Below are 18,712 nucleotides of genomic sequence, written 5' to 3' on the forward strand. Positions count from 1 at the left end.
GTCCCGGGTTGGCTGCCACTGGCGGCCTCGCGCGGTCATTGGCCACGGGCCGTGTCACTCTAGCAGCTCGGGGCCCGCCCCCGCCGGCTGGTCAGGGCGGTGGGGGCAGCCGGGCGCGACGCTACCGGGCCGGCCCGCCCTGGGAGCCGCCCCAGCCCTCATCAAATGACCAGTATCCCTCCCTGGAGAACACGGCCCTTCAGAGGAAGGCCAGCTCCATCCCGCAGCCCGGCGCCAAGCCGCCGTCATCTCCCTTCCTGTGCCGGGTGATCCGTCTCGTAACCCACCCGGAAAAACATAGTCCGCCCTCCTGTCCTTGCGGAGTGGCGCTCGCTCCCCCTCGGCCTGCCTCCCTCAGCCCTCGCCAGTGCCTCCCCCCTACCCAGGACTCTAGGGCCCCCCGAGGAGAGGGAGCAGGTCCCTAGGGACGGCTCAGGGGAGAAGCGAGCCGGGCATCCGGGGGAGAGGAAGGCGAAGGCGAGGCTGGCGGAGGGACACCGCGGTCGCCGGCGCAGTGCGCATGCGCGCGGGCAGGAACGAGTTCCGGTCTGGCCCGGGCCTGGCTCCTAAAAATAGCCCCGGTGTGGGGATCCGTGCGCGGCGGTCCCGGCGAGTCCCGGGCTGAGGGAGGGAGGCGTCTCCGGGCGACGCGGTGCTGGCGGCGGGTCCTGGCTGCGGCGTGTGCACGCCTGCCCGCGGCTTGGGGACACGGTGAGGGCCGCTGGGGCTCGGGGCTCGGGGCTGGGGGTGCCGGACCGGGCGGCCTTCCGACGACGGGGCCGGCCGGGGGCTATGGCTCGCTGGGGCGGGATGCAGGGCGACCGAGGCACGGAGCCCGCTGGCCCCAGCGACGCTGGGACAGGGCGGCGTCCGGCTGGCGGGAGGCCGTGGCGCGGGCTGGCGGCGCTGGGGCGGGCGGGGTGCGGGGAAGCAGCTCTGGAGGGGGTCGGGTCGGGTCCGGTCCGCACGGAGGGGCCAGGCGCCCTGAGGGGGTGGGGGCGGGGTGCCCCGAGAGCGGGCCCGGGCCGGAGGGGTGCCGGAGGGGTGCCGCGGGGCCGGGGCGGGATCGGGCAGCGCGGACTCGGCTGCGGGAGCCTCCCGGGCGCGCACGGCGTTCGGGGCCGGGACGTCACCTCCCTGAAAGTTGGAGGAGTCTCCCGGGGGCCTGGCGGCTTTCCGGGGCGGGACCCCGCGCCCCGAGGCCCGGGTCTCCCCGAAGGGATTGACCCCCTCCCCCCCGAGTGGGGGGCGTTCGGCGCTCGCTGTTGCGGGACCTGAAGTCCCCCCACTTCTGCTTCGGGAGAAGGTCGGTCTAAAGGGGCGGAACGTGTCGCTGCGAACTCCCCGTGTGTGGAGATGTCAGTGGCGGCGGCGGGTCGCTGTTGGAGGGTCGGGGAGGCGGCCCGGGCCGGGGGCACCTGCGGGGGCGGCCACGGGACCATCGCGGGGGAGCGGGGGGCCGAGGAGAGGGCAGCTCGCTGTCCCCCCGACATCCAGGCGGACCCTGGCTCGCAGGGAAGGGTTTGTGCGATAGGAACTTTGCCTTTTAGTTCGATTATCGTCTGTCTTGGAACAGCGAGAATGAAGTTAGTAGGTGACATAGTAAAAAAGAAAAAACTTGGGAAAAAGTGAGCGTTGCCAAGTTAAGGAAACATTTATTGTTATTTTTCACCCCGTGGAAGTGCAGGCTGGAGGTAGGAAGCGAGCCTCCCGCGATGGTCCGGTCGGGAACCGCGTGCGCGGGGAAGGGAGCGGCTCAGCCTCAACCTGCGCTCCGGTTCCCCGGCGAGATCGGGGCTCCCGCCCGGCGTCCCGGGGCGATCGGAGGGGCCCGCCGCGGGGTTGCCAACAGCAGGGTGTGCCCTTTACAGCAGAGCATCGCTCCTCAGCCTGTTTCCCCTGGGTCTGGCCTCGCGTGTCCCCCGAAGCCGCCGCCGGGGTGCGGATGGCACCGCAGCCCTTTCCCTTTAAGAGTCCAGCTGTGCTGTTCTGGCGACTGCCAAGCGCTCCTGGTTGTCAGTTGTAAAATCTGTTACCTTGGCAGTGCTTGCACGGTCTGTGCAAAAGGTAAACAGAATAGTTAAATTTTTTTTTTTTGAAAGCATAAGTATGGCATTTAAAAAAAATATGAGTGGAGGAATGGAGAGTAAAATAACTATTGGGCTGTTACGCTTTTGTGTGCCCACTTTTTGTATTTTTGTTTGGGTGTGTGGGGGGGTGTGTGTGTATTTTGGGGGGTCCCGGTCAACTCATTTCTTTCACTGCCTCGTAACTTTTGTTTTAGGAAAAAAAGTTAAATGTTTCCACCAAAGTGGATGCCAGTTTTCGCTGGACTTTTTGTAGCACATGGAGTGAACGTGTTGCGTGTCATGAAGTATTCGGATTAGCTTGTTCCATCGATGATGCTGTCCTGATTGATTCTGGAATCACTTTCAGCTCTCAGCGTGGGTTCTCGTGGGACAGTTGCGATGATAGTGTCATCATAATGAAAGTATTCCGAGGAGCTGAGACTGGGACTTGGATACCTGGTGGATTCAGACTTTCGCAGTTTGTTTGCAAGGTTGTTTGCAGCAGAAGCTTAAACTTCCTGAAGCAATAGCGACCTCCCTACACCAACTTGCTTATCTATTTCTTTTAATTCACACTGTTGTTACTTGTGTGTAAAACCGTGTGTCTCACATTGGAACAAAGGTGATGAAATTATACCTAACAGAAATTAATTTATTTCCAGTAAAAGTTTTTTTTGTTTTTTTTTTTTTTTTTAAATTAAGGGATTTAAGTGAATGGTGAGGGTTGTTCAGTGGAAGGAACATAGCTCATTGCGATTCGGCAATAATAAGTATAATGTCATCGTGTGGATTTATGGCTTGAGAATGACCTCCTTCCAGATTCTTAAGAGTTTTTATGTTTCCTTAATAGGTATGTGTGACAAAGATTTTTATGTTTTTTGTAAATACAACTGGAAATAAGCTTTTAAAGATGTTGAGTTGTTTGGAGTGGTGTTTTGTTTTTTCAAGACAATTGCATGATAGCTTTGTATCTTCCATGTAGAATGCTCTGCGGGGTAATATTAATTGTATTAACATCGAGCAAAAGCAACATCCGTCATTCATTTGGTTACCAAGAGAGAAATAGTGACGTGTATGCTGAGGGTAGTTAAGTAATTATGGAAATGTTGAATAGACCACGATTTTAACGTGTGAGCTCTTTCAATTAAATCTTGAGTAGATCTGTGTTCTGATTTGCGAGGAGGAGGCTGCAAACAAATTTGTTAGTGGGAAAGTAGCCTGTTGCCAGCCAAGTTTTGGGAAGCCTCTTCCCCCCACCCCCCACCCCTTTCAGCTTTTAATCTGGCAAGGGGACATACAGTGATGACGGTTCTGGGTTGTCTGTGGGCATTTATACTGTCAGTAATCAGACCATACCCCTCTTGTTTTTGTTTGTTTGCTTGCTTTTTTTTTTTTTTGTGGTTTTGTTTAAAGTTACACTCTTGGTACCTATGAATGTTACAAAGTGTTGCTGAGTTTTATCAGTGATGCGACAGTGGAAATACCGCTCTGTGGATGGAGAATGAACACCATTGCTTTTTTCTAGATGACAAGGCGCATCTGTGAACACTCTCAGTAGGTGAAGTAACTAGAGGAGTATGCATGTGGCAACGCAGACCCGTCTTCCAGTTCCATAGCCTCCAACAGGAGGACACTGTCCTGTGTCCCGATTGGCACGTTTGTCCTCAGATCTTGGTTCACATCTCAGCTCTCCCCCTGACAGAGTTCGGAGACCTTTGCAAAAGCCAAAGGAATGGCTCTGCCTGCCCCTGGGAGTTGTTAGGGTTAAATGAAATAATGGGTGTGAAAGTTCCCAGCACGCTGCCTGAGGCGCAGTGCACAAAAATGCACATTGCCTGATCTCTCCTGATTTCTTCCTCCATCTATCCCTTCTTCCAATAAGATTACGTAGGTACATTGCCTAGTACATGTACGTGTAGTGTCTGTGGCCAAAGGACTTCCTATAACGTGTAAATAGAGGAGAATGCACGCGTCTTTGTTTGGGATGCAGTATCCTAGCCTCTTAAATTCACCGTCAGAGTCTACATAAAATGTTTATCTGGCTCTTCTACATTAGATTTTTAATCTGCAATCATTGTTTGATTCTAACCTCTCTAATGTCCCCAAATTAAAAAAAAAAAAAAGGTGCCGTTAAATATAAGTTTCCCTACTCTTCAGTGAAACGTGCCCTTTAGGAATGAACTGTGTTTTCAAGATGCAGTCATTAAAATGTGAAATTAGAAAAATACTTTTATGACATACCTGCCATAGGTGTATTTTAAAAATAGCTTTTCTTTAGGAGGTAGTCTACGGGGTGGGGCAAAAGTAGGTTTACAGTTGCGAGTACGTGCTCTTGTGCTATTTATTGTATTATTTCCTATATGAACAGCTGTAAAGTGACTTTTGCCTCCCCCTGTATAATTTCTATTCTTCATTTCACCTGCTCTGTGGAATGAAATGACTTATCTGCGTGTGCTTTACCTGTGTACTCCATAATCTGTGGACCTGTGTCCAGTTTAATATCATTGAGCGGAAACCCACTTGTTAAGTCTCACGCATAGCGCCTGATGTGTGTTGACACATACTATTCGTAAATACTATACTTTAATATACATTTTTATTTACGGATTTGAGTGGATATTTGTATTTACTGAATTTAATTGTTTATTGAACTTCATATTTTTTTTAATATCACATTGTCTTAGTAATTCCTCGAGATGAAGTCCTGAGTATGTAAGTTAAAAATTGGCAGGTCTCTGAGGTAGAATGCCAGTATTCGAACCGTGGTGTATGAAGGCTGGTGACTTCCTTCTTTCGTTGAATCTGATGGTGCTGGGGAGTCAGAGGAATTGTTAACATGGGTGAAAAACAGACAATAGTGGATCAGACTACTAATAAGCATCAACCACGGCACATCTTTTTATGGCTGTCTTGAATCAATGCTATTTTTATTTTCTTCCTTAAACAAAAATATAAATTTTAGTCTGTGAACTTTAAAAAAAATTCAACCATCAGTATCAGTAAAGTTATGGCTTGAGAACTACCTTGGTAGTGGGTGGTGAACTTATACTGCGTGAGCTGGACCCATCTACCAGGTTATCTTTGTTACCAGCAGCATGTGTGTGCAGGTTGACTTGGGTTAGTTTGAGTTATGATTTGTGATCCCTGGGACAAAGGGATCCTCTCCATTTAACCTGGGAAGGTGACTGCTGGTTTATTAAAGCAGGGTGCTCTTGCATCGACTACTACTGTGTTTGCCTGTCTCACCTCTTATCTCCCCTCTCCCCCACCCTCAACAATCCATCTTTGACATAGAGACGGAAATTATATTTCTAAAATTCAGATCTAAGTGTCATTCTTCTTCTATGAAAAAAATTTGAAGGCGTAGAAAGTCAGTGGAGAGGCAGTCATTTAAGGCATAGAGATTGGCCTCTAAAGCCATACTGCTGCCCTGGCCGGCTTGGCTCTGGATAGAGCATCGACTGGGGACTGAAGGGGCCTGGGTTCGATTCTGGTCAAGGGCAGGTACCTTGGTTGCAGGCTCCTGGCCCTGGTCGAGGCAACCAATCGATGTGTCTCTCTCACATTGATGTTTCTCTCTCTCTCTCTCTCTCTCTCCCTCTCTCTCTAAAAATCAATGAAAAAATAAAATAAATAAAATCATACTGTCTTAGAGTCTCCAGTCTAGTACTGTGTGTTCTTTGGCGAGGTCTCAATCTTCATGGGGTTGATGCGAGGATGAGACGAGATGTGTGTTATAAAGGCTTCAGCATGGTGCGTGGTCCCTCAAATGCAGTCATTTTTGTTCCCTGCCAGTACTATTACCACTGCTGCTATGGCTATTATTTTAGTCATGGTTCACTTCCCGATAGGATTCTAGCCTATCTCTCCAGGTTCGTGGTCAGCCTCTGCCCTTCCATTCTCTGACCCCGTTCAGGCCAGCTGCTGGCTCTTCCCCGAGAAGGCCACGCATGCTGACGATGGCCACGTTTATTTTCCTAGCCCGGAACTGCCCTTTAGTTCCATATCCACTTGGAAATCTAGTTGGGATTTCGAGCGTAATTTTAGCCATGTGGCCAAAACATAGCTATTTATTCCTCTCCCACGATCTTCCTCCCTCCTCCCCCCAAACCTTGATGTCCTTGCTGACTTTCTCCATCTCAATGAATGGCAGCCCTCGAGCCAGAAATGGAAGCCATCTTTCCGCGTTCCCTTCTTTCCTCTCGGATCCAGTCCAATCTCGCCTTCGGTCGCACCTTCCGAATGTACCTTGAGCCGCTCCACCCCTGTCTCCCTGCCACTTCTTGATTTCAAGGCACCGTATGTTTTGCATGAATTACCGCAGTGGCCTCCGAACGGGCTTCTGGTTCCCGCTCTTGCTCCTCACAAGTTCTTTTATCACACGGCAGCTCTAGAGATTATTTTAAGAGCTAAGCCCTGTCATTTCTCTGCTTCGACTCTTCCGATGACTCCCCATTCCTCTCCTTTCTGTGGCCTGATGATCTTTCTCCTCCTCGTCTTTCCTTCCAGGGTTCTTCTCAGTTACTGGATGCCAGGCACCTGGACCTGTCAGTGTGCTAGAAACCCTCGATGTCCTTGTTTTTGGGCAGTGGTTCTCAACTTTCTGGCCCTTTAAAACAGTTCCTCATGTTGTGACCCAACCATAAAATTATTTTTGTTGCTACTTCATAACTGTCATGTTGCTACTGTGATGAATCGTCATGTAAATGTCTGATATGCAGGATGGTCTTAGGCGACCCCTGCGAAAGGGTCGTTCAGCCGCCAAAGGGGTCGCGACCCACAGGTTGAGAACCGCTGTTTTAGGGTCTTTGCACTTTTTGTAATAACTGCTTGTCCTCACTCAGACTACCCAGTTTAATGTTGTACTCCGTTAGTTACTGTCTTCACACATCTGATTTCCTTTCAGATACTTATTATAATTTATACATATCTTGTTTGTTTAGTTTTTTAAAAAAATATATTTTTATTGACTTCAGAGAGGAAGGGAGAGAAGAAAGAGAGAGAGAGAGAAACATCAATGAGAGAGAATCATGAATCGGCTGCCTCTGCACGCCCCCTACTGGGGATCGGGCCCGCGACCCCAGGCATGTGCCCTGACCGGGAATCGAACCGTGACCTCCTGGTTCATAGGTTGATGTTCAACCACTGAGCCACACCGCTGGGCTAGTTTATGGCCTTTCTCCATTACCTGAATGTAAACTCTGTGAAGGCAGGGGCCTTGTCTGGCTGGTTGGTGGCTGCATCTCCAGGCAGTAGCGCACTGCCTGGCGCTGGGCAGACAGTAGATGTTTGAATGAGGGCTTTGGTATCTTTTGTTCATATTTTTGCTAGGAATCGGCATGCTTCTTTGCTTATATATCTATCGCACTATTTATTCACGCTGTGGCTCAAGTGTCATCCGTGATACCAATTTTAATCTCCCAAGACAAAGTTTCTGTCACTTGGTGTTGATATAACACACTGTTTGCAGATTGAGTACCATTTCAGAGTATTTGGAGTGCTGGGCTGCGTTCCTCCAGCAGGGCTGCCTGGCTCCCTGTGTGCTCGGGACCGACCAGCCCATCACGGAACCTAGGGACCTAGGGCAAGCTCAGCCAGTGCAGGTTTCCTAATCAGCTAGAAGGATCAACCACAACTGGTTTTCCCAGTCTGCCTTTAAAAGCGATAAAGGGACTTTCCGGGCTGTAAAAGACTCCCTTATGAATCCGTATGCATAGTAACATCGCCATCAGCATTTTGGGTCAAGGCAGTAAGTCAGAGCTGGTGAGCGCATGTGGCATTTCCTCCTGATATTCCATCTCGCCATCTTGTTGCGTTAGCAGTGCCTCTCCCTGTGAAACTGTTGGAAAGCGTAATTAGTTACCCGTTGCTCCTTACGTCTAACCAGCATCTCCTCTAGTTCCTCCCGTCAGCTTACCCACCGACTTCTGTTCTATCTCAGAAAGGCCAGGGGAGGGACTCTGCAGTTTAGCACCGTCTGCATGAAACAGTGCGGATTTCACCTGTATTGCTAACAAAGATTTGCGAAGAGCTTTTGTGGCCAAGGTCAGGGACCTAACCACTGTTTGTAATAGTGGAAATCATTCCACATTTTAAGCAGCTGACCACGTGGGGTTTTGGACTATCTCCCATTTGCAAGTTGGGGACCATGTTAGCAGGATGTTTATTTTGACACTGAAAACCTTTTTCTTAATGGCGTTAACCTTAATTTGACAAGGATTATGGAGGGAAAGGGAAAGAAGAATCTGGGAGTTAAGATTGCGTTGTTCAGAAATGGCTCAGTTTCCCAATACTAGTAACATTTTAGTATTGGCAAAAAAAAAATTTGTGTGTGTGTGTGTGTGTGTTCTGTTTTGTTTTGGGAAAAAACTTAGAGAAAAGTTACAAGAACAGTACAGCAAACTTGCATGTACCTGTCAATCGTTAACATTTGGCATGTTTGCTTCATTGTTGTTTGTGTTTATACAGTGGCCCCAAAGTCTGGAAACAGATGTTAGTATTTATTTTATTTACAGTTGGAAGCCCCTTGATTACATCTTGTGGAGTATGCCAAAGCTGGACGTCTGCTCAGTTAGTCAGACGCGTATCATCTCATGCAGCACATCCCAGATGCACACAGGGATAGACGGAGATGCTGCCCTCATCACTGTGTACTTGTAACAAGGAACCCGCACGGTAGACATAGCATGTCTTGTAAAGTAATAGCAGGAATCCACTCTGTAGATCTCCTGTTGCTTCCTCTCCTTCCTCCTCTTTTTCCCCCTCTTCATCTTTCTCTTGAAAAAAAGTTTTTTTATTGATTTCAAAGAGGAAGGGTGAGGGAGAGAGAGAAACATCCATGATGAGAGAGAATCATGGATCGGCTTCCTCCTGCACGCCCCCCACTGGGGATCGAGCTCGCAACCCGGGCATGTGCCCTGACCAGGAATCGAACTGTGACCTCCTGGCTCCTAGGTTGACGCTCAACCACTGAGCCACACCAGCCGGGCCTCTTCCTCTTATAAATATTTTCATTAAACCATTTGAGAGTAGGTCGCACACATCATGATCCTTTACCCTAATTGTTTCAGCTGATATCGTCGAAGAACGAAGACATATTCTTACATAACCATTGTGTGATGGATTCAAGAAATTTAATATGGATACTATAATACACAGTTCCTGTTGAAATCTTATTTATGCCAATTCTATTCTTTAGTAGCATTGTTTCTAATATAGTATCTTTTCCATTATAGTTGTCATATCTGGTCTCTTTTCATCTGAAACGGTCCTTCAACCTTGTTTTTTCTTTTTTCTTTTTCCGACTTAAAAGTGTTGAGGAGCACAGGCCCTTTGTAGGATGGCTGTCGGTTTGGGTTCGCCATTCTGCTCTGTTAGGCCCCGGCTACGCTGTTGTGGCAGGAATGCCGCCTGGGTGACGGCGTGTCCTCAGCACCGCGCTAGGGGCAGCGTGATGTCAGGTGGGCCCGTTGATGATGCGCACTGGGACCCCTTAGTTCAGGGGTGCCTGCCGGTTCTCCCCGTAAAGTGATCATTGTAGTCGTTGCTGTCACTGAATAATCTGTGGGGAGACACTTGGGGCTGTAAATATTCTGTCCTCCCTACAATGATCACATAGGAGTTTTAGCGTTCATTGAGGATTCTTGCCTGAATCAGCTATCACACAATGGTTTCAAAACGGTGTTTTTCCGTGATTCCTCCCACCTTGACTGCTTGGCATTTGATTCCATGGTAAAGGAGAACTTTGCCTTCTCCTTCGCTTATTTAATATCACCATAAATTCATAGACTCTTTTTATCCAGCAGGTTGTACTCTGTTACCTGTTGGCACAGGACTCGTTTTGATGTGAGTTTGAGGTTCCACGCTAACTCGCATTCGGTCAGCGGGTGCTGCTTAATTCATTGATCGTTTGGACACGCTGCTGTCACTTCCGGAGTACTTCCTTCTTTGGGGGCCATAGTTATTCCAGGCTGCCCTGCTTTTCCTCCTGAGAACCAGCCATCCCTTCGGGGAGCCTCATCTCCCTGACTGGGGGAGAGTATTTAGAAGCCAGAACTGGGCAGTAGGTAGGTGTGCTTGCTGACACTGAGGCTGCGTTGCCCAGGCTAAGACATTCCCAGTGTATGCCGATGCCTCAGGCAGCAGGTTGTAACTTCTCCTTACATTCCCGACACTCGGAGAAGAAAGGCTTTTCCTCTGAAAGTGGGAACAATTTAAGGGACGACTGTCACCTGATTTTTCTACATGATTTTGTAATGGTTGGGTGTTGTTTTCCACATTTTAAGCTTCTCTGGAGTAAGAATCCTCTTTTAGATATCTCTTGAGATATTCAGCGAATATGTTCCACAGGCCTGGAATATAGTTGATACCCATGTCTTGTTTATAACATATAATTAAAATAATGACTCGGTATTATCTTTATTACTCTCATGCCGCAATTAAATATTCTTGTGTTTGTTATAACATTTTAGGTAATTTTGTGGATCCTTTAAAGTGAATTGGTGATTCATTTGTTCTGTTTTTAGTAATCTGCTCTCCTAGAAGAAATGAAAAAGTGGTCAAGTTTTTCAACTTCAACATTTAAAACCCTGACTCCTGAGATTAAAGTATGCAATTGAAGAACATCAAAATGCCCAATCTTGGCATTGCTGTTTTATAGTGTTTTGTTCTTTAGCAAGCAACACCCTTTCTGGGCATCGCTTTAATTATAAAATGAGATGATATCTGGATGCTCTTTACCTTGGCGTGCTTTGTGTCTAATTAACACGGAATTGTTTATGAAAGTGAGAATTAAGTGCCACAAAGATAGTGGAAGGAATACTGTGCTCCTGAGCCAGGGGTTCCTCGGGACTCGCTCCTTTTAAGCGGTTCCTTTTTGTGTTGCTTTGGCGATTTATTCACCGTGATGGTCCTTGCCTTCTGCGTTCAGCCCACGCGGCTGGGTGAGGAAGCTCCCCAGGGCACGGGCTCGGCTTTCACAGCGCGTTGGATGGGGGTGTGGACATACATGTTCATCATCCCCTCTGCTATGTGCTCGATGTGGGCAGTGCAAGTTCCGGGAACACAAAGAAGGGCGATTCACCAGGTGCAAGAGAGGCAGAATAGTTCATTCCAGAAGTGGCACCTTCAGTTTAGGTTGAACCCCGCAGGCTGAACAGGACAGCTGCGTGAGGAGGAGGGACAGTGTTTGCCAGGGACCTTAGGGCAGTGGTCAGCAAATTGTGGCTCAGCAAACTGCGGCTCGTGAGCCACATGCGGCTCTTTGGCCCCTTGAGTGTGGCTCTTCCACAAAATACCTACTTCTGCGCATGGGCCACAAAGTTTCAATCGCACTGTACGTGCGCACCCGCGCATGGTATTTTGTGGAAGGGCCACACTCAAGGGGCCAAAGAGCCGCATGTGGCTCATGAGCCGCAGTTTGCCGACCACTGCCCTAGGGAATTTGTACCTGGTCTTAGGGAGAATGGAAGCACCCTCAGCCTGGGAGGGGATGGACTGCTGCTGCTTGCACTGCGGAGAGAGCTTGGGGGAGAGTTAAACCTGGGAGGCGGGGAGAACAACTAAAGGGCTGGCAGCAAATTGGTTAAAGGGTCAGGTAGCCCTGCTACAGCTGAGGGGATGGGGAAGGGAGGAATTGGTGGATTTGAGAGAGAGGGGCGGTAGAATGGAAAGACTCCGTGATGGGAGGCATGTGGGCGGTGAAAGAAAGAGGGAGGGGTGAAGATGAGGTGTATGGGCAACGGGGGAGTGAGCGGGCAGCTTACTGAATGGGCGCCAGGAGGAGCAGCAGGCGGAGAGGACGGGGTTGTGTTTGCCTGTGAGGGAGCGCCTGATGGTGGTAAACGGCTGGGTCAGAGGAGGGAAGGATTCGCTGTCGGAAGTGAGACAGTCCTGATCATAAGGTCCAAGGACTTGGCCAGGAAATGGGTGCTGGACGGGGACTGGAAGGGAAGGAATGAAATGGGCAGGGACCTGAGGGGACTTACGTTCAGGAAGCGTAAGGAGGAGTCTTGTAGAACTCATTCTTGCCTTGGCGATCGGATGCTCCTGAGAAGTACTGGTCGTTCCTTTCTAGAATGTCTTTGAGTTGGGTTTCTTCGATGCTTTCTTACGATTCACATGGGGTTTTCTTTTTGGCAGTGATACCACCCGAGGAAGGGTGGCGTGCCCGGAGGTCCATTTCCATCGGTGTCTTATCACTGGCGTTGTTCCTGTTGATCGCGGTTAAGGTGGCCTCTGGGTTTCTCTATTGTCCAGTTAGCTTTTCTCTTTGAGAAGGGAAAATATTTGCGGGGGAGTCTGTTAGATTTCCTGTTTCTCTTCAGGCTTCCACCCACTCATTTTAGCATCCATCGGTGGAACTTATCTACAGCAATTATTACTGTAATGTTTACCTAATGATTTTGTTTTTTCCTTCAGTTGCCAACTGAAAGTCTACCGTAATGAAGAATTGTCCCCCCTCCGCCATTTATTTATTTAGTCACTTATTTATATTGGTATAGACCCCAAGATGCTTTATCGGTAGGCTGTGATTTCACGTTATCATTATTTACTGTATTGCTCCGATCGGCCTGCGTTGGCCTTTGGAAGCCCCTCTGGTTGACTTTGTGTCCTCTTGGCCTGTCTCCATCCTTTCTGAAGGACTTCCTTGCTGTCTGGCGCTGTCAGAAGCTGCAGGCTCGGCGTGCATTTACCTGTCCCAGTCCTAGTCCTGGAATCATCTTCTTTCCCAAAGAGCCCTGGCTTTCTTGGAGGATGGCATTTAGAAACCAAGGCCTGGGCGCCGGGCGTGCTCATTGCGGCTGGGGTGTCGCTGTTTCTAGGCCTTCTCAGTAGAGCGACGGAATATGCGTGTGTGCACCAACCACACGTACACGTCTGCAGTCAGGCCTATGATACGGCCTATGCGTCCCTGAATTCCCTGCGCTGGACGAAGCTGGGCACTAAATACCACAGGATTCATGGGATAAATGGAGTTGAGGAACGAACTCAAAAACTTTGTTAGTGACACATGAAAAAGAGAATAGGATCCTAATAACCTATTTAAAATAGCAGCATGGTTTTAGACATGTTCAATGGTTAAGTCATACATGAGGACATAGCAGATATGGCACTTCACTATGAAAAACAACAACAAGGTTGCTTATGTAAGTGGGTGTCGGAGGGCTGTGAGTGATTGTGAAGAGGCGGATAGGGAGTGTGAAAGCAGAGGAAACATCACAGATGTGGGTGCTGTGGCTCATGGCGCACGTGGTGGGCTGTGGCAGCGCCTTTGTATTTGAGCCTGTTCTCCCCTGGGTGCCTCCCTTCTGTGATAACTTTTCATTTTTTTCTATTTCTTGTCTGCATTCGGCCAGCTTTTCTGTATTTGGACCGTTTTTGGTTAAATGTCTGAATTTCGGATTCAAAGTGGTTTTCCTGCCTTCAGGTCTGGCTTGAACCCATTGAATTCTGTTTGGAGGACTGAGTGGCCCTTTTCCTCGCCTGCTTTGGGGTGTGTGGGCAGGGGCCACATTCTGTTTCCTGGCCTGGATTTCGGTGTCCTTGTTCGTCTTTACGGCGGTGGGGTTTGTGGTATCCCCAGTTTCATGGTGCCCTCCTCTGTCAGTGTAGACTGCCCTGTTAGTTCCGTGGTTTTGGTTGGTTTGAATGGTCAGAGAAGGGTTGTGAGACTTGCAATGTTACGGTTCTGTTTCTTCTCCCAAGACCTTAGATTTTCCCCTTTTCTTTTTCCCTTCACTGTCCACTTGCCCAAGGACATCCCTTTTCCTTCTCCGTTTCCTCCGCCAAAAGCCACGTGGGGCACGGGTGCGCCCCTCTGCATGGCAGGGGCGCCTTAATTGGTGTCTGTGCCTTTATTGGTGTCTGTGTTGTAGAAGTTGACTTGTTTCATTAGTCAAGTTACATTTCTTTTTGTAAAACTATCAACTAGAATTAAAGGGCATATGGACCGTAAGTGCTAGAACTTTGAACTTCCTTCCCAGTTCTGATCCACCTGACTCACTTCCAGGATTTTCAGGTTGAGGGTAGGTTTAATATTTTCGGGGGTCCTTGCAAATGCCCGACTCCCCCCCCTCCCCGGCTGCTTTGCTAGCCTCCTCGCCACCAAGCATGTGTCCAGTGGGGGTGAAGGGACAGCCTGAGACCCCAAGGGCTGGGATGGGGTGAATTTCCTGGCTTCATTCCTTATTTTGTGGTATCAGCATTCTTCGTCTGCAGGCGATGCTGAAAGCGTGTGTGTGTGTGTGTGTGTGTGTGTGTGTGTGTGTGTGTGTGTTGTAGAATTTCCTTTGCCTTTTTTCATATGGTTTAGGGCAGTCGTTTTTAGAGTTACTTAGATACTCTATCACCATTGTTCTGAATAAAAGTCTCTACTCTCGGGGGAGAGGGAGTGGGACTCGATTTTTGCCAGCGATTTCCAACCTGTGAGCTACAAGAACTTTAACAACATCAGCACCTGACTGTGTGGTCGGGGGCACTGCCCTCTTTCCCCTTAGGTTGTCAAATGAAGAATGACAGCAGCCAACACACCAGTAGCCGTCTGGTGTGAAGGAATCAAAATCATACCGATTTTTCTGTCACATCGGCAAAAAATACAGAATTTTAGGAATGAATTCGTTTGTGTATGCCGTGCGATGGAAAAGGTTGAAAATCGCTGATTTATGCTGTCGGTGCTACAGAGCTTGGAGTTAAGAAAGGACATGGGCAGTCAGCTTCCCCGGGGGAGCTAGGGGCTCCAGAAAGTTCCTTGTCTGAGAAATAGGCTAGTCCAGTGGAAACACTCCGGCTGCATCGAACAGCGCGCAGCTGCGGGTCCTGGGGGCAGCAAGGGCCTTACAGGCTTTTATCTGCGAAGTGAGGTTCTTCCGTCCAAGGCTGGTCTCTGGGATGTATATCGGCAAAGCCTCGGCTCTGTCCTAACACGATGAGTTACGGGCGCATATGCAGCCCAGGCCTTCTGTGGTACCACTTTATTCTCATACGGGACGTTCTCGGAAAAGGTGGCTTCCACACTTACGATTCATCCGATGAATATGATCATCTTTGAAAATTACACCACACGTACTTTTTTCATTATTTTTCTCCTCGTGGTTTTCCCAGTTTTATTTTATGATCTTGATAATTGTTCTTTGGTTGTAATGAATGGTAGGTGTGCCATGCCTAGACGCTACACGCCTTGTTGAGTTTCATAAGGTGGCACTGTATAGGCTCATTGGAGCTGAAGCTAATTGGTTCTGTCTTGTATGCTTTCTAACAAGAGAAATTTAAAATAAAGTAGGAATTAGGCATGGGGGTTCTTTCTGATAGGTTTCTAGAAGTTGTTTGAAATATGTATTACCTGTATGAACTTTTTCCCTAGAATGAAAGTTTTTTTTTTGTCACTGTTTTATGTTGTTGTAGAAGTTGACTTGTTTCATTAGTCAAGTTACATTTCTTTTTGTAAAACTATCAACTAGAATTAAAGGGCATATGGACCGTAAACATCAGAAATCTCTCGTAATATCAATTTTGCGATTGATAATGTCTTTGGAACTCTCCACCTGGCTTCCTAATGGGGTTTAAAGGCAGTCAGTACCTATGCCCAGTCATCTGTCTTTGGAACCTCATTTATGAGCTTTCATTTCTTTCTTTTTTTTCCATATTTTCCATGACTCTCAGATAACAACTTGATCTGCTCCTTATACATTTTCTTTTTTAAAATCAATTTGTATTGATTTCAGAGAGGAGGGAGAGGGAGAGAGAAATAGAAACATCAATTGATGAGAGAGAATCATGGATCGGTTGCCTCCTACATGCCCCCTACTGGGGATCGAGCCTGCAAACCCAGCATATATGCTGGCGGGGAATTGAACCATGACCTCCTGGTTGATAAGTCAACACTCAACCACTGAGCCACACCGGCCGGGTGCTTGTCTGCAATTCTGATAGCCAGAGATCTCTAAATAAAAGCTTCCCTCAAGGTATCCGGTGGCAAGAAGTGGCCTGGGCTGATGTGAGGCCGAGTGTCACACCTGCACCGTCTCCCGCCTGAAGGGCATGTCCCCATGGCCTGGCTGGTGTGGTCCCGTTATACAGAACGTCCAGAACAGGCAGACTATAGAGCCAGGAGCAGATGCCCCACCGCTTGGGCTGGGCTGCGGGCTGGGGATGGGAATGGCAGTGACTGCGGATGGGTACTGGGTGAATATTTCTGTGATTAGTGGTGACGATTGCGCATCCCTGTGACTATAAAACACACTCCAGTGTGTAAACAGGCGAATTATATGGTGTGCGAATTCTATCCCGGAACGCTGTGTGGTATTTCTTTAAAAAAGAGCAGCAGCTGTGTGAAGAGATGTCTGGGGCCTCCTGGGCAGTTCAGGGGATATTGATGGAGGTGGAAGGCGTGGTGGACAACGGCATTTCTTGGCTTTAGTATATTGTCACTTAGGACACACATGCTCGCTTCTCTCTCCCCTGGCAGAGAACGGAATAGATTGTGTTGTCGTGGGGCTTATATAAGAACCAGCCTGTAAACCCTACTCGGGGCTGGGGTTGTGCATGATTCCAGTTGACGGGATTATTAGTCTTGCCTTTCTTTTATCTTTGCATTTTTTTTTTGTCATATTAAATTCAAATGCTTTCCTTTCCCATCTCCAAGGTGGTGCGTAACTGTGCTGTGCCCATCTGTCTGCCCTGCACCCTGCCTTGCTCTTTTTGTTCCTCACACCTACTCAAGTCTGTGTCATCTTTCTTACCTCCTGTAACTGGAACAGTCCCTGGGTGCCTAAAATCACTTTCTTCCTTAAAGGCTTGCTTCTGTGAAATTTTACCGACTTAAAGATACTGTTTCTTGTGACTTAGTATCTATTTATATGCCTGTGCATCCTTGTAAGACCTTAGCAGCATTTTTTTTTTCAATTTTAGTATCAGATAGTGAATGGTTCCAAATATATTCCAAAAGTTCTAATTTGGCGTTTGCTGTAATGTTTGCCTTTCTGATGTCGCGAGCAAATGATGAGATTTTAATAGGAAAGTTAACTCATTGGTTTCCAGGAGCATCCGTCTGTCCCACTTGTCTGTTTTCTGGCTTCTCTCTTTTTCCGAACGCATTGCCCTCCCGTCAGTAATGACAGTGACTGTGACGGCGATGCAACAACAGCCCCGTAATTAGTGAGCACGTACTGCGCTCACACTGTGTGCCAGGCACTGCGCCGAGCACATTCGATGCTTGTTGAATGCTCACAACTAAACTTGTCAAGTTTATGAGCTACTATTACATTATTATAGATGCAGAAACCAAGACTTAAAAGATGATGCCGATTGTTCTCCACTTTGTAAGGCCAGAAAATGATGTGTATGGAGCTTCCCAGTGTTGAGGACTGGCTTTCATAATGTGGGAATTTTGGATCTTTGTAGGTTCCCTGGTGGGGGCTCAAGAATTTGCAAATTTATTCCCAAGTGGAAGCGTACAGGGTGCAGTCACTAGTGTTTTGCATTTTGCTCTCGCGAACAGGTTTTTGCGATTCATTCATGTTTGTGTCTGTCCGTTTTTTGTTCCATTTTTCTGTCGCCTGGTGTTCCATTATGTTTATACCACACCTCCTCCATTCAACTCTTGTGGACATCTTGGTTGTTTCTAGTTGAAGCCATTAAGAATAAAGCTTGCCCTGGCTGGTTTGGCTCACTGGAGAGAGCGTCAGCCTGCGGACTGAAGGGTCCCGGGTTCGATTCCGGTCAAGGGCATGTACCTGGGTTGCGGGCACATCCCCAGTAGGGAGTGTGCAGGAGGCAGCTGATCGATGCTTCTCTCTCATCGATGTTTCTAACTCTCTATCCCTCTCCCTTTCTCTCTGAAAAAAAATCAATAATATATATATATTTTTAAAAGAATAAAGCTCCTTTGTACGTTTGAGTGCAAGCCTTTGTGTGGACGTATGCTTTCGTTATTCTTGGCAAAAACCAAGGAGTGGGAGTTCTGGAACACGTTAAGTGTATGTTTTACCATACATGCTAAGTGTATGTTAAGTGGATAAGAAGCTGTGAAACTGGTTTCCAAAGTAGTTGTACGGCTTCACAGTCTCGCCAGCAGTAAGAGTTGTCGTTTCTCCATATCTTCATCAGCACTGGGTGCTGTCAGTCTCCTTAAGGTTGGCTATTTTAGTGACTGGGCCAGCCGTGGGCAAACTACGGCCTGCGGGCCGGATGCGGCCCGTTTGAAATGAATAAAACTAAAAAAAAAAAGGCCGTACCCTTTTATGTAATGATGTTTACTTTGAATTGATATTAGTTCACACAAACACTCCATCCATGCTTTGGTTCCGGCCCTCCGGTCCAGTTTAAGAACCCATTGTGGCCCTCGAGTCAAAAAGTTTGCCCACCCCTGGACTAGGCAGTCGTCCCCTCCTTGTCCATGGTGTGTGGGGCGAGGGGATACATTCCGAGACCCCCAGTGGAGGCCTGAAGCCACGGGTGGTATCGAACCCTATCCATGCTATGTTTTTTCCTATCTAGACATTCCGATGGTAAAGTTAATTTAGGTACAGCAAGAGATTAACAATAACTAGTAAAATAGAACCATTATAACAATATACTTTAATAAAAGTTACAGAATGAGGTCTCTCTCTCCTATTGCACTACACTCACCGGTTCACTAAAGGAAG

General features: G+C 48.1%; 1 protein-coding gene across 9 annotated transcripts in view; it reads left to right on the forward strand.

The window, feature by feature from the left end:
* Positions 1 to 565: 565 nt before the first annotated feature.
* Positions 566 to 18,712, forward strand: part of MEF2A (myocyte enhancer factor 2A) — a 56,968-nt gene continuing 38,821 nt past the window's right edge. For 7 of the 9 annotated variants that reach the window (XM_036355606.1, XM_036355608.1, XM_036355602.1 and 4 more), the window contains exon 1: positions 566 to 711. The gene's annotated coding sequence lies outside the window, so the exon portion shown is untranslated. Of the gene's footprint in view, positions 712 to 1,095; positions 1,307 to 8,584; positions 8,745 to 18,712 lie in introns of those variants that run through there. The other 2 variants (XM_036355603.1, XM_036355604.1) reach the window with 2 other exon arrangements.

This window comes from Myotis myotis, unplaced genomic scaffold (genome assembly GCF_014108235.1).
Source record: "Myotis myotis isolate mMyoMyo1 unplaced genomic scaffold, mMyoMyo1.p scaffold_m19_p_23, whole genome shotgun sequence".
NCBI classification, from domain to species: domain Eukaryota; kingdom Metazoa; phylum Chordata; class Mammalia; order Chiroptera; family Vespertilionidae; genus Myotis; species Myotis myotis.